The sequence below is a fragment of the Quercus lobata genome, chromosome 7 (genome assembly GCF_001633185.2).
Source record: "Quercus lobata isolate SW786 chromosome 7, ValleyOak3.0 Primary Assembly, whole genome shotgun sequence".
Taxonomy (NCBI): domain Eukaryota; kingdom Viridiplantae; phylum Streptophyta; class Magnoliopsida; order Fagales; family Fagaceae; genus Quercus; species Quercus lobata.
In genome coordinates this window covers 32,711,607-32,723,885 of record NC_044910.1, presented here as the reverse complement: position 1 = coordinate 32,723,885, position 12,279 = coordinate 32,711,607, and positions in this window count along the sequence as shown.

Sequence of the window (12,279 nt, the reverse complement as noted above, 5' to 3'; positions counted from 1 at the left end):
ATTAACATCAACTTTGCATGGAAGGTATATGTTAAATCAAAGTTGAGATAAGGTATATTTCAGTCAACTATTCGAACTTATCATTTATGGATTAATATTTTGTCGTTTGGCTCTCTCTCTCTCTCACATCACAATTACCTAAATATTATGTGAAGACTAGTGTGCCGCTTCATTTTGGAATCCCTATCTAAATTCACAGTAATAGAGCCGCTTAGATATTACATATATAACTAATTAATATTTAATATTACATATACATGTGTTTCTTGGATAACGTAAATCAACCATTCATATCTTACATTTAATCGGATTATAGAATCATTCTTCGAAACATTCACAAGAGTTGTCTTATACTAATTAGAGTACATACATCTAGTTCGGCCCCCCCCTAACCAATCCTTTTTTTTTATTATTATAAATTTGAATTTAGTTTTTTGTAAATCTTTATTTTTGCTTTTTTTACTCGTCGACGCAGGTACAATCAATCTACATGGACAAATTTGTTAGATCGAATCATTGCATCGAAATAGAAGTATTTGATTGATCTAAGTTCAGGTAATTATTATTTATTAAAATTATCTTTTGGTCAACCGTTTAATTGGATGAAATCAACTTGAATGAGAATTTTTCTATATAACAATAGCATCATTTTTAAAATAGCACACCATAATACTATAGGTATTACAATCCTAATTATTATTCATATTATGATTACTAATATCTAATAATATTGAATATTGGAATTAAATGAACAAAACAATATAAAGATAGTATTCATTGGAGGGGGGGGGGGGATAAATAGACCGAACTGGAATTTTAGGAAAAAGATCTTTTCGATCTCTTTCCTTTTTTTTACTTCCCCTTTTGTTTGTTGCAATTCCCTAATACCGCTAATATCTTATTTTTGACTATTACTTCTATACTTTATATAGTTTATATTTATATAATTTATCTATTTATTTTTATATATTATGCTCCTTAAGCAGATTATCTTGATATGCACATATATTGCGTAAGACTTAAACTAAAAAAAGACTATTTCGAAAACTAGTCAATGATGACCCTCCATGGATTTGCCTATATAAGCTGCAGCTAAAGTTGCAAAAATAAGAGCTTGAATAATGCTTGTAAATAATCCAAGTAACATGACGAGTATAGGAACCACTGAAGGTACTAAAGAAACAAGAACAAGAACTACTAATTCATCAACTAATATATTTCCGAAAAGTCAAAAACTAAGTGATAGGGGTTTTGTGAAATCTTCTAAAATATTAATGGGTAAAAGGATTGGAGTTGGTTGAATACATTCAGCTCTCAAAAATGCAAAGAGATGTTCAAGATAGTTTTGTGATATGGCAAAGAAAAACGTTCTTTAACTTGATTAGAAACTAGGTTATATTTTGTGCTTACACAGGAAAATATTTAATATCAGTGATTATGAGTTGGTCTTATGTAAGTGAGTGATGTGGTCACCTTAATTTTTACATTGAGTATTATGAATAAATCACTTGGCACCAAAATTATAAGTAAATTAGACATATGGTGCAAAATTATACAATAATTATAAACAAATTTGGATTTTAATTCCGCTTCGAATTTAATTTAATATATATGATATGTAGAAAGAAACTAAGTTATTATTATAATAACTAGCATATAACCCATGCAAATGCATAGATACATTTAAAATTAAACACAATTTTTATTATAAAAATATAAATAATTGGTCGAATTATTAATAATAATAATAATAATAAAGCGTGTAACACAATACATACTGTAAGGACACGATTTTCACGACCCAAGGATGGCGTTGGGCTAGTGTGTAAAGGGCCCAAACAATATGATTTGTAGAGAGTGGGTTTAGAAAGGCATGACATTAGGAGCTGGGCGGTAGTTTGATCTGGATTTTCATGGAGACCTATGCGTAGGTGAATTTGGCCTGAAGGATCCTATCTTACATGGATGGGGTTTGAAAGGTCCGTCTCCTCGGACTTAATCCGAGTAGCGTCTCCTCCTTCCCCATTGGTAGCAGTGTCTGCCAGCCCCCCTCCTTTTGGGCATCCCCCTTCCTTTTATATTGGTATTTTCTCCCGTTCCTCAGATACGTGTCAGTTTCTCCTTACTTGGGGTGGTTACTCGTCTTATCAACCCTCACGTCGGAGTGGTTGGGGAAGAGCTGGATAGCAGGGTGTGAGTATGGGTTTGTCAGGCGATGGGCTCCACATTAAGGTGTTGGCAGCCTTTTCCCCTGTGCTGCTCCTGTGCTAAATCTGTCCTTTCCTTTGGGCGTTTTGCGAGATGTCGGGCATAGAGTCGTCCTCGTCCACATCCTTGGGCCTTTCAAGGAGCTTTTATTGTGTGTCCCTGAAGATAAGGCTCCTCAGTCTGGGCTTTGGGCCCTTAATGTGAAGTGGGCCGGGATTCCAATTTTCAGGCCCCACACATACGTATAGATCTCTCTCCAAAATTAAACACAATTTTTATCATAAAAATATAAATAATTATTAAAATTATTTTTTTTTAAAGTAAACGTAATTCACTTGGCACAAAGATTAAAAAACTTAAGTGGACACATGGTACAAACTTCAGTGGATAATTATGGCGTGGTCTCCATATAAACTTAGTCACATGGCGCAAAATTGGATTCTAATTTTAAATTCTAATTGAACTTTCTTTAAGGTTTATATATATATATATATATATATATATTATAAAAGAAAATGTAATTAATCACATATTAAAATACTTACCTAAATTTAATACTACATATAATAATTTTTTCTAATTTTTAATAAGATAGAACATGTAATGATTTTTATTGAGTATATGTGATTGGTTTTTTTTTTTTAATTTTTTAATTTTATAGTTCATTAATATTAGATTCTTAGTATTTTGCATTCATTAACTCAACATGACACAAAGATTAAAAAACTTAAGTGGACACATGGTACAAAATTAAATGGATAATTATAGTGTGGTCCCCACATAAATTTAGACATATGATGCAAAATTGGATTCTAATTTAAAATTCTAATTGTTTCTCTAAACTTGATATATATATATATATATATATATATATATATAAATATATCAAATTACACTTTCGGCCAAATTTAAATTACACTTTCGGCCATAAAAAATTTGGAGTTGTTTTTATTTTGCCTCTTCATATAAGCCATGTTGTCCATTTCCATTAGTAATCTCATTGTTAAGTACCTTCATGCAACTATTTCATAAAATATTAACTCTAAAATGTCGTAGAATACATTAATTTCATTATTGCAAGAAAAATACATATTATGGGCAATCAAATCAATAACAGAAAAAACATAAGAACTTTAGTTTGATTGTATGGTCCCACACTAACAAAAAAAAAAGGATTGTATAGCCAATACGAAACCATAAGAAAACATGAAGGACCAAACTAAAAATAATCTCAATTTTTAAGACTCGAATTTGAACTTTAGTTTGATAACGATTAAGCATTTCTTACATGATAGTTAACTAGGTGAAAACTACAAATTTTATGTTTACTTTTATTTTTTCTAAAATACAAGTTTTTTTAATCTCGTATAGTTACACTATTCACCTTATAAATATAGGCATCTGGGTAAACTAGTATTATTCTTTTCTTATGGACGACTTATTGAATAATCACATGTAAGCCAAATAAAACATTTAATTCCAATAAATAAATGTTTTCATTAATATAATTAAATTTGATTAATAAAATAGATTGCAAAAATAAAAGAACTCTTTTTATTTTTAGAAATAGTAAACATTTATTATCACCGGGTAGAGTCTCCTCCAACCACATACACAAACCCACGCTAACATCTGCAATAAAGGCTGCCAAATACTTGAAAATAACCAAAAAGTCAAAAACCGTGTTTAAAAAAAAAAAGAAAAAAAAAAGCATAGATTACCATAGACTATAGAATAATTAATTAATGTCTTAAATTTTGTTTTTTTTTTGGATAATTTAGTGTAAATGAGAGTAGTGTTTCCATTTTATTGACCCTTTGATTCCTATATTTCATTCCTAATATGGGTCTTTAATGCAAAAGTAAACCAAGTACAATATGAGTCTTGTTATATATCTTTATGAAGGATAAATTATCTATTTCAACAACATTTATAGCGTGGGATAAATTTTTAGTTAATGCGTGGGATTTATAGCCAGATTTATAATAATGTAAATTAGCTTTTTTTAGTTTTTTATTTTATTTTATTTTTTTATAGAAGAATTAGCTTTTTTTTAGTTGATAACAATATTACATGTACAAATATTTAATAAATCTAGTTACATCCAAACTAGGGGTGTTCACCAAACCGCATAAACTGCAAAAACCACACCGCACCGTAAGTAATAGTGCACCGCACCGCACCGCATGGTGCAGTGCGGTTTGTGGTTTTATAATAAAAAAACCGCACAAACCGCACCGCACCGCACCCTCTATGTATATTAATATATTTATTTATTTTTAATATTAAATATATTATTAATAATTTAGTAACCCTAAAGTTTAAAAAAAAAAAAGTTTAATAACCCTAGCAAGTGTTGACTAGAAAAGCCAACCCACAATAAAGAAAAAGTAGCTCAATAATTTAAAACTTGACAAAAAAAAAAAAAAAAAAATAGTTTTGGGCTAAGTAGAAAAAGCCCAAAATTTGAAAAATATACCGACTTCAAACAACATCTTATACATAGTAACGCACATGTGACCGCAAAAATGAGGTGCAGTACGGTTATGATTTTGGCTAAACTCTAAACCGCATCACACCGCACATGTGACCGTAAAAACAAGGTGCAGTGCAGTTATGGTTTTAGCTAAACCGCACTGCAAAGTGCGGTGCTAAAAATGGCCCAAAACCACACCGCACCGCATTACACTGCGAACACCCCTAATCCAAACTATAGATTTTACCATATTCTATACAGTATACATTATATTCAAACAACGGAATTTGTGATGGTTAGTGTAGGGTCACCCAAGCCCAAAATGTATGGATTCTTGATCCAATGAGCCCAATACAATGAATTTATAGAGAATGAGTCAAAGAACTAAGTCCAAATAAATTAGACAACAACTAGTATTGAATTGTATAGCGTTCAAACACAAATAAAGGATGTTAATATCAATAAACTTTCAATCCGAGGAGGTTAAATCTGGATATAATGATCATTCTAGAATATCAGAATGATTTAGATTGTTTTACTATTTTTTCTCCCTCCTTTCCGATCCCCTTCTCATAGAGGGTCTCTCACATTATATAGCTTATTTTTTATCATCTTGATCCTACACTTGTTAATCATCTGAGTTCCTACTTGAGTACCCATCCCATCAGACACCCCTTTCAGCTTTCTGTGAGTTGTGGTAGTCAAGGCAGTACTGTTCAGAGGTTTTCTTCACATAAATGCGGTCAGAAAAGTAGCTACAATGCATTTAATGCGGTGGTAGCAATTTTTTCTTAGATATTTTGAGTTTCCTTCCTTCTCGTATGTACATAGGGCATATTTAGTACATACTTGGACTACATTCGTCGTATCCGAGGAGGTATTCCTCCTCAGATATCCTTCCATTCATCCCTCACTTATGAGACTTTAACTGGGAACCCCTTAGTAACTATTCGTTCCTCCTTAGACTTGTCTATGTCCTCGGACAAGGCCCAAGGTTCAATACACTATTTTGGCCCCTAGTCCCTATAGTTAGGATTTTAGATGATAGGAATGTAAATCACATATTTTTAAAATTTATATAGAATTAACAATTTTTTTTTTCTAAAGGTGCAAATTCCATTATTTTTAAATTTATTTGGAATGAACCATTTTTTCGTTCTCATGCACTTTAAACCTACAAAGGAAGGCCCCATAAGGTTAGGCATGGCCTTAGGCTAACAATAGCCAAAATTAAGCTAATAACCAAATGAAACTCCTTTTTTTTTTTTTTTTTTTGCATTGATAACTCAATAGTTTCAACTTTCAATAAGGAGATTTGAATCTTTAGTGTGTTCATATACATATATATATATATATATATTATTAGCATATTTGTTAGAAATACTAGAAGATGTTGTTTGGGTTACAAGGTTTTTAATCAGGTAAAACCAGTTTAACCCATATTATAATATCAGTTTTTTATTGTTATAATTATTTTTTTTTATAGAACCAGTTTGTTATTTTATTTATGAGAAACGTTATTTGTGTTGTTTATTATTTTTGTGCATAAAGGACAGGATAGAAGGTTCTAATTCATGCTACATATTATATATATTTTTTATTCTATGCTATATATTATATAATATGATTATTTTAATGGGATATGCTAAATCCCCAGTCGTATAAGGAGAAGTGAATTGTATTTTTCGGTAAGGCTTATACGATATAAGTTCGAATTAAAAAAAAAAAAAAAATCCTCGACGTCGAGGCCCACATTCCCTTCGGTACCCAGGAAAAGGGCAACTTTCAAGGAGGCCCAGTATGTAGATATTGACCCATATACAGCTGACTTTTCTGTTGAGTCAATATATGGTTCCTAGATCTTTTGAAATATTTATAGTCATATCAATTTATGTATTTGTTTTTTTTCTATTTTAGTATAAAAACATACTTTTTATCTATACTACTATTTAAAGGGTTTATCCTACTTAGGATCCTCATTTTTTTGGTTCAAAAATGTCTCTACACCCCTATATTTAAGTAAAGACAAAACTAAAAGACAATTCGATAAAAATACAACTCTAATTTCTACTAAAACATTGCCTAAAAAATAAGGTTACTGTCCTGTTGATTTTTGATGACTCATTGGAAATCAGTAGGTTGAAAGTCTCAGGCGCTAATGATCTTAGGGCTTGATCCTGAAAAAGCAAATACTAAGTCAAAGGGGACCGGTTGGGACCGGCCAAAAGTCCTCCAATGGTAAAGTCAGTGGATTTGTGATTCCAAGTAAAAAGGAAGTATTCTCTGAAAAAAGTGTCTGAATATCCTTACCTTCTCATCGATGAATGCTTATATAGCATATGTGAAACAGTTATCTGTTTAATAACCGTTCCTATTGTCGAGGTGTCTAGAGGATCTGGAGGTAACTTCCATAACCGTCATGGAAGTTACCTTATTTGGACCTATGTTCCATAATGGTTAATGGAGAACTCGGCTCATAGCAGTTCAACTCATCCCTTACACTCGGTGGAAATCAAAGTCGTCCAAAGCCCAACATGTTGTCCAATGAACTCGTCCATCTTTTATTAAGGACGGACAAGGTTATTAGGGACGACTTTTCCTCATGCATTCACTTCTTCCTAATTCCCTTTTCAAGTGTAGATCTTGTCCGTCCAAACGTTTCTAAGGACGGACAAGCTTCTCAAGGGACCTCGTCCGTTTAAAGATAGACGAGGTCATTACTGGGACGATCACTACATGCACTTGGTTCGCCCTAGTTGGTCTCTCATTGGACGAGCCATATGGACGAGCTCAGGAGTTGGTGGTTTTTTGTAACCCCATCAGTTGCCCCTTTGTCCACATGGGTTGTTTAAAGGATTTGTGCATTTAATGTCTACAACTGTACGTGCCATGTGTCATAGTTTCACTGATGTCCAATCTCGTCGATTTATTTTTTCGAGGGGTTAGCCACGTGTCATATCCTGGTTGGTCGTGCCGTTTCGAATACCCAGGTCAGATGTCTATAAATAGTGGAATTCCTCCCCTACCCTTCACATTTCTGAAATCTTTCTTCATCTAGAGCCCTCGTCTAGAAGTCTCTCCGCGTCCATAGTCCTCTCTCGTCTAGAGCCAGGTATTCTCTTCCTTCTCGTCTTTAGGTATTTGGTTTATAAAAAATGTCTCAAACTGTTATTTCCTCATCTAGCGATAGTACAAAAAAGTTATAGACGAGTATTATGATACAACTAGTAATGGTGGATCAAGTAACAGTAGTCATAGTAGTGGGGAGAGCTCTACGGACAAGGGGTATACCTCTGGTGTGCCCGGGCTTCCTTTAGAAGTTATCCAGGAACAACTTAGGAAAGCCTCTGGTTCCCAAGCTGGCACTTCGTCCAATGTCCCTCCGTCTAGTCCTTTGGATGAAGAGGAGACCATTTATAGTTGTGTTGTAGGTGTTCATTCCAAAATGAGTGAGCAAAGGCTTAACAATCTTAGGGCATGGTACCAAATCCCAGATGACCTTAACCCTAGGTTGCCCGTCTGTGGAGAGTGGTGCTGCAATCCTCGTTTTGGGGTAGGCGTTTATGAGGCTTATTTTTTGGGAGGGGTTTTAGGTTACCATTGAATGCATTTGCTAGAGAGTTACTGGTTAGGTTAGGTTTAGGTATATGTCAATTCAATCCTAATGTGTGGAGATTAGTTATCTCTATGCAAATTTTGTGGAGTGAAGTATTTGGGAGGGACCGTCCCCTTACTGTGGACGAGTTCCTCTTTTGTTATAAACCTTCAGAGATAAATCAATCCCTTGGCTTTTACCAATTCATAGCTAGGGGTAAAGATTGTAAATTAATCAAGTCCTTGGCCTCGTCTGACAGAAATTGGAAGACAGAGTTTATCTTTGTCTCCAGTTTTTGGGCAGGAAACCCTGTGGACGTTGGCAGGGACCCTTTTGCCCCTTACTCTGAGGACTTAGGGAACCTTCGTCCTGAAAGTACGTCCCTCCCCTTTTTCATTTTTCTTTCTTTCAACTTATTTTTTATTTGCTTTTAACTTTTGTTTATCATTTGTTTAATAGGTGTTAAACGTCCGTCTTTAAGCAAATTTCACCGTGATCGCGTCCATAGAGCTCGTCTTTTCGCTGATAGGGATTTTCGTTCTTTAGTTACCCTACAACGTCTTGTCAAGTGGGGACTTGGCCTGAACCATCAGACGAAACTATTGCTCACGAAGTCACAGTTAGAAGAAGTAAGTTTCTACCTAATGTCATTTTGAACACTCAACTTATTTCCTGATCTACTTATAATTTCTCACTTATTGTCATTGTTTTTCACCTTTAGGAGTGTCAACTATGAAAGAAAATAGGGGAAAAGAGATTGTAGATGAAGAAGATCATCCTGAGTCCCTGCCACAAGTTCGTCCATTGGCTGGGGACAAAAAGAGATCTGTGTCCAAAAGTCTAGATTTGGGAAATCTCCCCAACAGTCGAGGCAAAAAGGCCAAGCATGGGTCGTCCCAAACAATCAAGCCCAACATTTTCTCGTCTCAACAGCCTGTCAAAATTTATGATGTGGACTTGTCCATTCCAATTGAGACCACTCCGTCTAAGACTCCTCCGTCCAAGACGACTGTGCCTGCCACATCCCAGCTTTCTCAATAGGTCTCTTCAAATATCATTGAAAATGAAGACCTGGCTTGGGAGCGTTTTCAGAAGGCTATTTTAGACGAGGACATAAATAATTGCTATGATATGTCCATGAAGGATTTTGAACATTCTGGTGTTCACGATCTTTTCAAGGTAAGTAATTATATATTTTTCCTTGTGTTTGCCAATATATATATATTTTCATCTAACCTTCATTTCATTTTTTTTTTTTAAGGCTATGTCAAAATTTATAGTAGCGTCTAGGCAGGCTACAGGATTGGACAAGACGAGAGTCTTGTTAGAGACGAGGATACAGGAGGTGAAGGAGGAATCCAAGAAATGGGTTGGGGTGGCTGCTCAGGCTAAGGAGAAGACAACAGAGCTCCAGAAATTGATTGAGAAGTTGAAGACTGATGCAGTGGAAAAAGGCACTCGTCTTGACCATTTACAGAAGAAGAATGACGAGCTGAGTGTTCTTTTGTCCAAGGCTAAAGAGGATGCAATGACTGAATTCAAGGCGTCCAAGCAATACACTAATCTTCTGGATGCCAATTATGCAGCAGGTTTTGAGGATTTCAGAGCGGATGCTATGGAAAACTTCCCAGAAGTGGACTTTAGCTCTATTAAGCTTAACCTTGCTGCTGCTACCAGCTCTCTTCTTCAAACTAGCTCCGAGGATGTCAATGTGGAAGACGATGCCAGCACTCAGCCATCCCAAGACGACCCCAATCCTTGTATTTCTTTTCTTTTCTTTTGGTTTTCGTTTGGTCCTTAGTTTTGGGACCTTTTTTATGTAACTAAAGTACATTTGCCTCGTCCATGGTTTTAGGACGGGGCCTTAAACAATTATTTCAGTATGCTTTGACTTAACAAGGGTTTTTTGGATGTAGGAGGTCTACCCTTTAGTTAATGAATGAAAGTTTATTTTCTTTGTGTGGACGAATGCTGTTATCTATATCAACTCCAGCTTTGGCTCGTTCATGTTGAAAATATATATATATATATATATATATATATTTATATTATTTTTGTTAATGTAACTCGTCTTTGTGGGTAGTATTTTTCATTTAGCTTAATTCGTCTTAAGACTCGCAAGCTGATTTTACATACTATCCAGTTTCTTTTGCCTAACTTTTCACTCGTCCAGGGATTGGACTGTTTCAGTTGGCTTTTGATTCTCGTCCTTAAATTGGACAAATATGCTTTATAAGGCTTTCCCTCGTCCATAACTTGGACGAGTATGCCTAAGTTTTTTCCTTGTTTTACTCAGGAAAACTTATAGACGTTACATCTCTGCATCCAGAGAATTTATTCGTCTTGAATTTTTTAGCTCCCTTGTGGGTTAGCTTGAACGAAAATAGCATGGAGATTTGAAATCCACACAACATTTTGTACATAACATAAATATTGTTCACAGAGAAGGCACATACATGCTAATACCTTTTTAGGATTAGGGAATTTAATAAGTACAAACTCCATAACTTCGTCCATAATCACGACATAAATAACCACAACATAAATAATAAAGTAGCAGTATCAAACACAAACAACATCAAACATAAGTAGAACGTAAGTAGACAAACAAGCTCCAAGCTTGTCCATAATAATACTCGTCCAGGCTCACTTTTACTGATAGTACCTCCTCAGGTGCTCCACATTCCAAGGATGTTCTAATTTTCACCCGTCCAACGCCTCCAAGTAGTAGGATTCTTGCTTTTTACAGTTGATAACTCTATAGGGTCCTTTCCAATTAGGGCCCAATTTCCCATGAGCTGGGTTTTTGGTTGCCAAAGAGACCTTTTTCAGGACGAGATCTCCTATGTTAAACCGCCTTGGCTTCACCATTGCATCATATTGCCTAGCTATGAGGTTTTTGTACTTTACTGTCCTGTGCTCTGCATTTGTCCTTACCTCGTCTATTAGATCAAGGTTCAAACCTAGTTGTTGCTCATTATCCTTATCTCGATACATCATCACCCTGTGATTGGCCATATACACTTCTGCAGGTATGACTGCTTCGCTTCCATAGACTAGCTTGAAAGGAGTTTCTCTCGTAGGGGTTCTCACTGTCGTCTTGTACGCCCATAGAACACCTAGTAACTCATCTGGCCATACTCCCTTTGCCCCCTCAAGCTGAGTCTTGATGATTTTCAATAAGGATCGGTTTGCAACTTCAACCTGGCCGCTGGCTTGGGGATAGGCGGGCGAGGAATAATGATTTTGAATTCCGAAGTGTGCACAAAAGTCCCTGAAAAGTGCATTGTCAAATTGTCGTCCGTTGTCAGACACCAATACTTTGGGCACTCCAAACCTGCACACAATGTTCTTCCACACAAAACTTTTAACATTCTGTTGTGTGATATTTGCTAACGGTTCAGCTTCCACCCATTTGGTGAAATAATCAATGCCTACCACTAGAAACTTCATCTGCCTTGTGCCTAACGGAAAGGGACCCAAAATGTCTAGTCCCCATTGTGCAAAGGGCCACGGGGCCATCATCAAGGTGAGGTACTCTGATGGTTGCCTAGGGACGTTGCTAAACCGTTGGCATTGGTCGCAGACCTTGACATATGCCTTAGCATCAGCTTGCATATTTGGCCAATAGTACCCCGCACGGACGACCTTGTGGACAAGTGACCTAGCTCCTGAGTGATTGCCACACGCTCCTTCATGAACTTCTCTCAATACGTAGTTCGCTTTTTCCGGAGCCAAGCATCTAAGATAAGGCTGAGAAAAACCTCTTTTGTATAGCACCTCGTCCATAAGAACGTACCTAGCCGATCTTACTTTCAGCTTCCTGGCCTCGTCTTTCTCTTTTGGAAGTCGTCTATCTTTCAGGTATGATACAATTGGGGTCATCCAATTTCCTCTGCTCTCTACCTGTTGTACTTCTGGGATATCTATACTTGGCATATACTGAATCTCATCAAATTCGTCCATGGATTCATTTGCTGAGGCTTCTTTCGCTATGGTA